The 13,161-nt window shown below is 33.1% G+C and overlaps 2 long non-coding RNA genes across 2 annotated transcripts in view; one reads left to right on the top strand and one right to left on the bottom strand.

Annotated features, from left to right (window-relative positions):
* LOC115232518 overlaps positions 1 to 13,161 on the bottom strand; it is a 293,191-nt gene that overhangs the window by 43,768 nt on the left and 236,262 nt on the right. The window lies entirely within an intron of this gene.
* LOC118767919 lies at positions 1,237 to 13,135 on the top strand. The gene is made up of 3 exons (XR_005003830.1): positions 1,237 to 1,294; positions 6,260 to 6,264; positions 13,123 to 13,135. It is a non-coding gene; the product is annotated as an uncharacterized LOC118767919 (long non-coding RNA).

A 13,161-nucleotide genomic window follows, 5' to 3' on the forward strand; every position in this document is an offset into this window, starting at 1 on the left:
TTTCTAACAGCACTCAAACTTATCATGGCAAGTAAACTTCAGCAAATCATATTTCATGCAACTCATCATCAAACAGCTGGCTGTCTCATAATCGATTACATGGAAAGTAAAAGTTTGTGAAGTGTTTTACAGCTTCACTAAATGAATATTTTACTCTACTTTTGGTAATCAAATTCTGTTTTCTCCCCCTTATTATGCACCCATGTGTTCACACACACACACATACAATGAGCTTCCACACAATTTCTGTCTATCAATTTTCTTATTTCTTTATTGTTCACAAGGGGCTAAACATAGAGGGGACAAACAAGGACAGACAAAGGAATTAAGTCGATTACATCGACCCCAGTGCGTAACTGGTATTTAAATTATCAACCCCAGTGCGTAACTGGTACTTAATTTATCGACCCCAAAAGGATGAAAGGCAAAGTCGACCTCGGCGGAATTTGAACTCAGAACATAATGGCAGATGAAATACCGCTAAGCATTTCGTCCAGCATGCTAACGTTCCTGCCAGCTCGTTGCCTTCTGTCTACCAAATTTCTGCTCACTAAATGATTTCATTCTGACCAATCCAAGATTATGGTAAGTAAAAGTCCTTTGTCCACTGCCCTATGCAATAACATCAAGCTAGGAACTATAAAAACTACAAAGTGAACTTCTTAACCATACAGCTGGATATGGGTGAATGTGATTTAACTCATTCATTATGATATTTCTTTTGAAATACTCTTTGTTCGTTTCAATTAATTATCATATTTTCCAGCACACAAACTAAATTTTCCTGACCAAAATTTACACCTAAAAGAAGTAGGTCAACTTATAGACCAAAATAACTTAGGAGGACAAAAAGTTTCATGTAAAATTTAATAGGATTTGATAAGATAGTGTCGATGTTTCAATGTCTACACTACATATTTACATTATATACTACATCAACTTGTATGCTAGAAAATACAATATGAAAATAAAGAAGAATTTAATAAAACTTTTCGTTGTTATTAAACTGGTGCTTGGAACATAAATTGACTTAAAATTTTAGCACAGGGTCATCAATTTCGTGGGAAGGGATAAGATGACTCCAGTGTTCAACTGGTACTATTTTATTGAACCTAAAGCAATGAAAGGCAAAGTCAGCATTGGTAGAATTTGAACTCAGGACGTTAAGATGGATGAAATACCACTAAGCAGTTTGTTCAGCATTCCAACAACTCTGCCAGCTTGCTGCCTTGCTTGGAACATAAACTAGCATGAAGTTTTGATAGAAGGTTTTAATTAAGATTATTTTAAAATAGTGATTGTGTCTCATAGAACCAGATGCAGTTTCAGGCAGCTTAAGTGATTAAGCTATGTCAGAATTCAATAAACGTGACATATGTATGTTAATGTAAATTTGTAAGGGTTGTGAAGGTGCATGGCTCAGTGGTTAGAGTGTTTGGCTCTCAGTCATGAGATAGTGAGTTTGATTCCTAGACCGGGCTGTGTATTGAGTTCTTGAGCAAGACATTTTATTTCACATTGCTCCAGTTCACTCAGCAGTTGAAATGTATTGCAGCGTCACTAGTGCCAAGCTGTGTTGGCCTTTGCCTTTCTCTTGGATAACATCGGTGTCATGGAAAGAAGGGGCTGATATGCATGGGCGACTGCTGGTAACTTTCTAGGTGCAATTCCATGGTCATTCAATACTGAAGGGGGTCTTTACCATTTACCCTATTTATTGATGTATGTTTCTTCAAATACAGATTTATTCAAAAAATGATGCTAGTAATACATTATGCACTCTAGTTGCTTACATGCATATATATGTAGTACAAGTATGAATATGTGGATGTATTCAAGCATTTTGAGATTTTATTGTACCGTTCATAGTTTTATGACTTTACACTGAGTAATAATTGAGCTAGTTTTAAAGTTTGCTTTTATTACTCTATCAAAATGATAATTACTAATTGCATTATTACATTTGATTAGAGTTAATGGCTAAAAACAAACTCTATAAAGTATAAAAATACATACTTTTATATTATATCCATTTTTTAATGGATACAATATAATGGTACTGAAGTTAATATAAATATTTCCCCTCCCATAATTTATGGCCTTATACCTAAGTCAGAAACTAATATTTTTGAATTGGTAAAAGTTTATTCTGTGACAGACAGTGGCAACAAAGACATTTGATGTTACAGTTTTAAATTCTCAGGTGTTTAATTATTTAGAGGAATATTTGAAATAGCATAGCTTGTCAAATACAACAAGAAAGGTGAGGAAAAAAATGTTTACATCGAAAGTCATAAGTTTCTACTGATGATATATAGACATATTAGTTACTTTGTAAGCATATTTATTGTTGTGAATTTCTCCAAAGATTATGACTAAAACACATAAGTAATACTTTATGTGTATTTGCTATGTGCACATATGTGTGCACATGTAAATATGTCCTCATCGTCATTTTAACTGCTACTTTTCTATGCTTGCATGGATCAGATGGAGGGTACTGAGGCAGATTTTCTATGGCTAGATGCCATTCTTGTCATCACCAGCCTTCACCTGTTTCCAAGTAGGGTAATATTTCCTCATGTCCAGACATTTCTATCTTTTCCTTTTTTTTTTGCAGAATACTGGAAATGAATGACACTGCTTGTATGACAGTGGCAATCATTTACATCATGTAAAGTAAAGACAAGAAGACACATGCACACACACACACACACATATATACACAATGGATTTCTTTCAATTTCTGTCTACCAAATCTACTTAAAAGATTTCGGTTGGCTCAGAGCTATAATGGAAGACACTTGCTCAAGGTGTCACACAGTAAGACTGAACTCAGAACCATGTGGTTGGGAAGCAAATATCTTACCACACAGCCACACCTTTTCTATGTATATGTATTGATGTTTTGTATTGTTCAAGCTTCATATTTTCATAAAAATTAATTAAAAAACAAAAAGATCTGTAGTAGTAGTTTTTCATTTTTTTTCTCTAAGAGCAGTTTATTGAAAATTTCTTTAACTATAGCACCTATCCTCTTTTACGATACGTCGCCAATCTCCACGGCTGCTGGCAATTGCTTCCCAGTTGCTAATATTGATGTTGCAGACCTTCATCAGAGAGAGAGAGAGAGAGAGAGAGAGGAGAAGTGGAAAGACAAGAAAAGACGTCAACAAGAAACTATGACATTACAACAAGCCAGGAAAAGTCTTCGCTACATTTGTGGCACCTGCCAGAGGGAGTGTTTGTCCAGGATAGGACTACACAGTCACAGCAGGAGATGTATTAGGACATGAAATGTAAAAGCCGGATTAGATTATTTTATGCGCAACTCCATTGTCTCCCGAGACAAAAAGGATGCCAACAACAACAAAATAGCACCTACCAGAAGAGGACTGGAATCGATTTTCTTTATCTTTTGCTTGCTCCAGTCATTGGACTACAGCTATACTGGGGCACCAACTTGAAGGGTTTTAGAGCAGCAAATCAACCTCAGTACTTATTTGTTTCTTTTTAAATTCTGGTACTTATTCTATTAGTTTATTCTATTATTTGCCAAACCACTAAGTTATGGGGACATAAACAAACCTATATTGGTAGACAAGCATTAGAGTGGGGGCAAAGACATACACAGACACAAAGCACACACGTATGTATATGAAATGTGCTTCCACATAATTACCATCTACCAAATTCACTCACAAGGTTTTGGTCAGCCTGGAGCAATAGGAATAGCCATTTACTAAAGTTCTACACAGTGGGGCTGAACCTGAAACCCCCATTTTTGCAACTCGAGGTTCTTGAATACACAGATTTATCTACACCTATAACCACACATCCACGCCAGCTTTATTGGTTTATTACATTCATTTCATATGATAATTTATGTTCAGCAGTGTTAAGCACAGATTTCCAGTGGGCCATTGGTTCACAGCAAGTGAGATACCAAGAATAACATTGGAGTTTTTACTTCAATGCTACATAAATATATCAGTTTCAAGCAGTTTTCTGTTACAACAAAGTAGGAATAAAGCTCTTTATTCTTGAATAAAAGTCTTATTATCTTTAGTGCCTTACTGGAAATTAGCATCTGTACTTCCATCTCCTGGTATCTAACTAAATCGTCTTTTATCTTACTGATATCCATCTTGTACTAACATCTGTATAAATCTGATTTATAGTTACTATTTTCCATTAGTTCTAACTCAACTCTGGATACAAACTTCTGCTGTTTACATAAGATAGACGGACTAACAAATAACCTTCAATTTTAAGCATAGGCAACCTTTACCAAGAAGCAGGCTATGTGAGACATGGCTTTTCATCAGGTGAGACATGGCTTTTCATCAGGTGAGCCACACTACTAACAAAATTCCAAGTTAAATTTTCATTTAGGCATGTAATTCAGTAAGTCCTGTGAGCTACATGTTTCCAATGACTGTTCTGTGTGGTCATATAGCCTACTATAAATAACAGCATTACTTTAAAAAAATTAAAATGTATATTGAATAGTATAGTCTGAGATGCAATATTCCTGCCAACAAGAAGGGGCTTTCACTGTTGCAGAGCCTTTATTCATAGATCTGATTGCTCAGAACTGGCTTTGGGATAAACAATGACAACAACACAAGAGAAGCATGTGAATTGCCTTGCAAAAGTATTATTTGCAAAAACCATTAAGAAGTCATGAGAAATAGTAAGAAACTCAAGGGAGAGCTGAACCGCAGAAGGTCTTCAGAAACCTTATGAAAATGTTTCAACCCTTGACTCTTACACTCTAAGCAGGCCAAGCCACATCCAGGTCATGACTCCTGAATACCCTTCTGACTCTACATTCTGTGCTACTGTCTGCATTGCTGTCCTCTTGGATGGTTAATGTTCCATAGAGTCAAGGATTCGTGGGTGTTCTAACCAGTTCAGTCTGAGATGTCAGAAATAATCTCACATACTAACTAACACCTGATAAGATCTACTGCAACAACAACAATTATCTTCATCATCACTATATTGGTTTCAAATTTTGGCACAAAGCCAGCAATTTCAGGGAGGGGGTAAATCGATTACATTGACTCCAGTACTTAACTGGTACTTATTTAATTGACCCTGAAAGGATGAAAGGTAAAGTCAACCTCGATAGAATTTGAGCTCAGAATGTAAAGATGGGCAAAATACCACAAAGCATTTTGTCCGACATGCTTACGATTCTGCCAGCATGCAACTGGCATCATGTTCATCATCACCATATTAACATTCGTTTTCCTATACTGGTAAAAATCTACCATACAACAATATTATGTCCTTTATCTTCTTATCAAACAGTCTGAGGTTTGTCCTCATCACTTCTTTCCAAGTGTTTACTGGTCTTTCTTTGTCTCAGATTTTCCTGTCAGTATAAAGCAATTTTTTGCACAATACTAATAATGAAAACCATACTGAAATAACCCTATTTTTTCATCAATATCTCTAGTTTATGAAAAGATTGGGAAATATACACTGAGAAAGTACTCAAAGTATTTAAGATTTAGGAAGAAAATAAGCTACTTATATGAAATGCAGTTCAGGTTTGTATTAGGACAGAGTATTATCAATGCTATAGCTAGTGAGATAATGAGTGTTCTTAGCTTAGAGCAAGAAAGAACCTAGCATTCTTTGATCAGAAGACAGCTTCTGACAGGAAACAGGTGTGAATAGAAGGTTAGTGAGAGCCAAGCAAATCTTAAAGAGGATGACAAAAAGACAGCAACAAGTGTAATGATGCTGGGTTGAAAAAGAGCAGTCCATCCCATGCAAGCACAGGAAGACTGATACAAAGATGATGATGATGATGATGATAATGATGATTGCCACCACAACAACCATCAACATATACAATGTCCCTATTACCCACATGAGTAAACAGTGTATCTATGCTTAAAAATAACTTGAGTAACTGAACTATTTTGAGCTAAGTGTCTTTACTGTAGATACACTGTCACTTTGGTGACTATGCAAACTGCTTATTCTTTGATTAGTAAGTCATCACACATCGATTTTTTTTTTTTCAGCAGCAACTCTCCTCATGATAATATTAAAATACTGATAATTAATATCATGATCAGATTTAACATCAACTTTTTACAAACAAAAAGAAAAAAAAAAAAAAAAAGAAAAGAAAGTTCAAAGCTATGACATTAGAACTAGTTTCTCTTTACTCATATACATTTATTTTTCTGCTCCACTGAAAAGCAATATCTGCAACGATCTATAAAAGGTAAATTAGAAATTGTATAATGAGACATTAAGCTATACATAAAAATTCTACCAAATTTATTGTATGTAATAGATATATATTATGAGGAAAAAATAAAAAATGCTGGAATTACGAAGCAAGTAAAATATAATTCCAAGAGACATATCTACATGACATTGCTATGACCTTAACTGTTATAAAATAAAGTATTGAAGAAAACTTGATGTAATTGTAAGTTATTCGAACACTACAGAATTTACAAGTAAATTGAGTTTACTGTACATTTGATATATTATTCTCATTAATCACAATTATTTCCACCATTTCTTGTTTATCCCAACAATGTGATAACTTGAAATGTTTCTGCATGTATAACAAATAATTAAATTTTCAAAAAAAAAAAATTAAAAAGAAAAAAATATGATTCTAAAATAACCAAAGTAGATTTCTACTCACTAATTGCTACTTAATTGCTATTTGCATTTTTTTTTTATATATTAATTTTAGTTTGGAATGAAATGAAAAATCCTATAACACATTAGTTTACATTACTCTCATGTAACCTAATCTTTTCTCTATGAGTGTGTATGTGTTTGTGTGGGCATGCATATATAAGTCAGTGTGTGTTTGTGCATATGATGGTATGAATGTGTGTATTAATTCAAATTCTTAATCTGAAACTTTCATTTAAAACCTTTTATTGTATTCTCCATTAAAGCAATTGCATGGCTGCACTGATGTCTTCCACTTTCATAATAAAGATTGACCGTCTTTAGAATAAATCATTCAACAATTAGATGTTAGCTAGAATTACAACAAGTACAATTATATATATATATATATATATATTATATATATATATATATATATATATATATATACATGTATACAAATATATATATTTGCATACACACACACATATATTTGTATACATACATTGACTGAAGTTGTAACAATGCAACCTATAATATATGCAACACATAATACATATACATCAGGATCTCTACTCTATTCTGCTAATCAAATCTACCAGTGACCTTGCAGTTATAGAGATGCTGAATATGAGGTGGTGATTTAATGAATGAAATCAAGCATGCAGGAAAATAATGGAAACAAACAAGTGGAAAAAAAGAAAAACATGAAAATAAAAAAATAAATCTAAAAGAACCAATTTTAGTGGCAATGAAACAGAACTAATTTTTCCATCAGACATAAGAAGTTGCATCAACTTATTTAACATGCTTGTTAGAAAATTTCTTCAAAAATTTTATCTCAGACTCAATTGCTTTGTTGTAGTGTTGATACTTCATTATAAAAACTACATGAGTACAACTGCTTTTTTCCTAGTTAAATCTAATTCTATGTAAATTTTTTATTATTACTATTTATTTATTATTATTATTAGTGGTAGTAGTATTAGTATTATTATCATTTTTTAAGGTTCCAAACTGGCAGAATATGTTAGCATGCCGAGCAAAAGGCTTAGCGGAATTCTATCTTTCTTTATGTTCTGAGTTCAAATTCCACTTTGCCTTTCATCCAAAAGGGGTCGATAAATTAAGTACTAATGAAACACTGGGGTCAATGTAATCGACTGATCCCCAACCTCCAAATGTTAGGCCTTGTGCAAACTTCTTACTCCCCAGCAACACCTATATCCATATACATGTATTACTGTGTTGACCAGACTATTTGATGTTGTTATACACAGCTGATCACAATGCACTTCCTTTCATTGTTGTAGCTTTCAAATGACCCCACACCCTCTTGGTTAGGTTGGCAGGCCAACATTCCTCCTGTACAGAATGTCATTCCATTACAGGGTTACCCATTCACAGCAGAGTTGACTGGAGCAACATGATAACTCTTGATCAGGAACGCAAGCACTGGCACTCTGGGAATCGAAACCATGATCTTATAATCACGAGTGCAACACTCTAACCACAAGGTCATGCACCTTCATACACACACACACACACACACACACACACATATGCACATACATACATTTCCAGTACATTATCTGCGGGTTTTGCTACTAGAATATTTTCATTAGTGTTGAAGTTCAGAGGAAATATTGTCATTCAACCCATTTTGTGTGCATGTGTTTGTGTGTGTGCATGCATGTGCATGTGTATGTGTCTGTGTGTTTGTGCATACACTTAAAATGAGACACTGTGCATTCACGTGTTCTAGGTTTGCATTTCTCAATTAGAGAGTCATTGTAAGGGATTTGGCTGATTTTGGCAGGTCAAGCGACTGTGCGGAGTCTCTTTATCACCTTATTAGTTACCATGTTATGAAGCATTGTAATGGAGGATGTGATGAATGGAGCATATTAAAACTGACAGATTTTATTGGTGTTAATAAATGAAAAAATTGACAAGTTGAATGAATATGGCAGATGAAGGTTGACTTGTAGTGGCTTGTTGGAACAGTTGAAAGCAAATTTGGAGGTAAATTGATTACAAACATTTTAGTATTCTTGGTAGAACTGAAACTGGTCATGCCTCATGTTTCTTAGAAGAAAAAAGGAAATATCATCATTGATGTTGTTGTCATCATTGTCATACAACATCCAAATTTCCATACTTGCATGAGTTAGATGGAATTTGTTGAGACAGGTTTTCTATGGCCAGGTGCCATTCCTGTCACCAACCACTACACTCTAATTTCCAAGCAAGGAAATATTTCCTGAGACCAGACATGTCTTTAACAGAAGAGTGGAATCAAATGACATTACTTCTGTACCTAGTTAATAAGGTGTTGCACTCATAATCACAAAATTGTGGCTTTGATTCCTGGACTGGGTGATGCATTGTAGTGTTGAGCAAAACAGTTCATTTCCCATTGCTCTACTAATCGTGGTCAAAAGTTAGGAACATTTTTTTAACTTAATTAAAATTGTTATGCCCTATATATGCTCCAACCAAATATAACTTTGAGCTTTTAATATAAAAATTCTAATTTTCAGAACTAGGTTCCAAACTTTTGGCTAAGTAATAACACATTGCAAATGAGATATAACTTTAGGCATTTAATATAAAAATTCTATTAATATAAAAATTCTAAATGAGATATAACTTTAGGCATTTAATATAAAAATTCTATATTTTAGACATATGTTCCAAACTTTTGGCCATGACTGAAATTCACTCAGCTGTAAATGAGTAACCCTACAATGGACTGGCATCTCATTCAAGAGGAATGATGTGATTTTGGTCACTTTTATGCCATAGAAGCTGTGTAACTGGCCCCGTGAGTCTTAAGAATCAACACAGAAATATCTAGGGATTTACTACTTCCATTTTCATTCTAAAAGACATTAGAAAGCAGTTGTTTTTCCTCTTCTTAGAATACTCCAAACATTTGGTTTATTTTTAGTTTTTATCATAAATTCCTGACTTGCCTTCATTTTTTTATATTTGATTTAATTCAATTTGATTTTATTATTTTTGCCTTATTTCTTGCTGTATTCTATAAATCTTTTGAAAGAAGACAATTGAAACAGGCTATAATTTTTATTTATTTATTGTTTAAGTTTTAAAATTACTTAAAAATTGCATCACATTTTAAGAGATCTATTAAATCACGATGTATTTAAATGTTTCAAAGAAAATAAAGATTAAAACTTTTAATAATTACTTAAATTGGAAAAATAAATAAAAAACATTGTTTTGTGCTTTAGTTGAATTTATGTGAAACAGTAAACACAAACCAATGAAATTGAAATGTATTGTAAATTATTTCCTCCCAGCTAAGATATAAATTAGTAGCTTCCTTTTGTTAAAAAGTGATTTGCAGCTCAAATGTCTTCTTCAGCATTGGGAAAAAAAAAAACATTCTTCACATTAAATTTAGAAAGCAAGTATTCTAGTATATCAGGTTCAATATCAGATCTGAATCTGAAACTAAATGGAAATGTTTAATATAAATTTAATCAAATGATTTACTTATGTAACACATGGTATGCCCTAGTGATAAGCTATTATAGGGAAGACAACCTCTTCTAGATTTATCTAAGTTGAGGCAGATTTGAAAGTTTGGGATTTACATAAAAGAGTAAAGAAGGTGTACAGAGCTTACACATTTAATAATTTTGCTTCTACACATTATAACGATCATAAAGGTTCTAGTCATTGGTACCCATGTAATGTGCCATTTCATCCTTCTTTAGCATCGTCAGCACAGTATAACTTGTGACAAATAAATTAAACTAAATTCAACATTTTTATGAATGTTTACCACTGTAAACATTTCATTAAGTTGCTAATGGCTTTTATCCAAGCTTCTATAAAGTGGTTAAATGTGAAAAATTATAGATTAAGTCAATCTTTTTGAAGTCATATCTTCCAAGTGAATATTTTTCCTTAACTTACTTTGTTAATAGTGAAGCAGGGATGCTAGCTTCCTATAGATCAAATTACAGTTGATTCATAGTCAATCTCAGAAATTACATGATGAATCTTGTAATTCACTCATTTAGTACTAGCTTTGTTTTTATTGATGTGGTTAGTATAACAACACAGTTTAATTTCTGGAAACCCTGATGCTACATTTCCAAAAATTTAAATCTTAAGCTCTTTGTAAATACTCCTTTGATTAATGACGAAAAAATTCTTAGAATATACAGATTTGAAAATGTGATCTCAATTGAATAAAAAACACGCAAACCTAAACCTTAATCTAAAATTACTAGAGTTGACCCTCTTTTTCTAACCACAAAATGTTTAAGAATCAATTTTTTTTCTTTCCTCAATTTATTTTGAGAAAGGGTAAAATATAAGCTGAAATAAGTGACATTGGAATCTTTATTTAGTGATTTTAAAATTTACCAAAATGATAAAACAAAAACTTGGTTCATTTAGAGAGGGGTTTTTGTCTTTCACAAGGCCAGCAATTTCAGAGAAGGGGTAAGTAATTACATCAACCCCAGTGCTTAACTGGTATTTATCAGCCCTGAAAGGATGAAAGGCAAAGTTGACCTTGGTGGAATTTGAACTCAGAATCTAAAGATGGATGAAATGCTGATAAGCATTTTAGCCCGACATGCTAACGATTCTGCCAGGAACTGAGACTTATTAAATACTCTGTAATATTGGCACCATAATAACAGTACTAAAGAGGATAAATAAATATATTGATTATAAAAACTAGCATCAAAGGTACTTAAAAAGTGTGTTAATTTATTTTGTTCTGCATTCTTTGTTTCTAACTTTCCAGACAATGCCTAAATCAAATATATGATTGTTACTGATAAAGCTAAACACATTTTAAAACTGTATTTTCTTGAATGTCATTTTAATTATTCAATTTTACTTAATATTGTATAAGCCACAATTTTTTTTTTTTCATAATTATAACGTTAGTTTTTCTTTGATGTATTTTAATATAATTTATTATATTGAAGTATTTTGGAGGTGTACTTTCTTGGCAAGTGATTCGATCTGAGACTGTGGGTTGAAATTAAAATGACTACAACTTGGAAAGCAGACATTCAAAAACACACAAGAGGTGCAGGTATGGGTGTGTGGTGAGAAGCCTGCTTCGCAACCACATGGTTCTGGGTTCAGTCTCACTGTGTGGCACTTTGGACAATAGCCTTGGGCCAATCAAAGCTTTCTGAGGGGAATTGGTAGATGGAAACTGAAGGAAGCCTGTCATGTATTTATAAATATATATATATATATATATATGCATGTAAGTATGTATGTATGTATTTGTGTATGTGTGTGTGTGTGTGTGTGTGTGTGTGTCTTTGTGTCTGTCCTCTCTACTATTGCTTGGCAACCAATGTTGGTGTGTTTATGTCCCCTGTAACTTTAGCAGTTCAGCAAAAGAGACTAGCAGAATAAGTACTAGGCTACAAAGAATAAGTTCTGGGGTCGATTTCATCGATAGAAACCCTTTAAGGTGGTGCTTCAGCATAGTTGTAGTTAAATGACTGAAACAAAAAAAAAATAAAAGGCTGCTAATTTCACTTAAACATTTATCATTTTTGGAGTTTAAATTTTTGCTGCACTACTCCAGGTTTAGTGGAATTATATCAGTGACCACGTCACAGTTAGTGTGACAAAAATTTTGACAACAAATAATAAATGTTTACTCAAAGTTAACACTCTTCAGTTATTTTTGAATGGCCAATATGCATTCCTCCATGCTGCAATTGTTAAATAGAAGTAAATCTCTACAAATGAGTGTTGCAATGGTGGTAGTAATGATGATGATGATAATTTGAAGAATGTCAAAAACTATACATTAGCAAGAGAGGCAGTATTGATACTGTGTGGTAATGATTAGCTCCACTTGAACTTGGATGTTCTGTTAGAACAAACCATACTGCTGTAGATACCACGAGAGAAACCCTCATATAGGCTTTTGGTGCAAATGTCACTCTTATTTATATTGGTAGTGGGGAGATAAATCCTCACCATTCCAGCACTGAGACCCCCAGATCACATGAATTTGATCTTCCTTGGTCTTGTTGATGATGAATGCTTGACCACTAGAGATAGCAGCAACTCATCTCCCACTAGTGTCATATAGAAAAACATTGCCAATATATCTGCACAACCCTGAAATAGAAAAAAGTTTACTTGAACTATTCTTTTATTCTTTTACTCGTTTCAGTCATTTGACTGCAGCCATGCTGGAGCACCACCTATACTAAGTTTCCTTTGACTTTTTATTTTTGTAAAATGATATTAGTTTATACCTTTACCATTCAGCTCCCTTCATTATTCTACTTTAGAACCATTTGCAAAAGCTGTTATATATGTGTTTATTATTTGTATAGAAGACGCATTTATACATTTAACATATTTTTGTAGTGTTTTACTAATGTTTGTAAAATGTAAACCAATTAATGTTTTCATTTTATACAAACATTAAAGTTCCATTATAGAAAATAATGGAAAAGATAACTTAAATCT

Source organism: Octopus sinensis, linkage group LG2, assembly GCF_006345805.1.
Source record: "Octopus sinensis linkage group LG2, ASM634580v1, whole genome shotgun sequence".
NCBI lineage: Eukaryota > Metazoa > Mollusca > Cephalopoda > Octopoda > Octopodidae > Octopus > Octopus sinensis.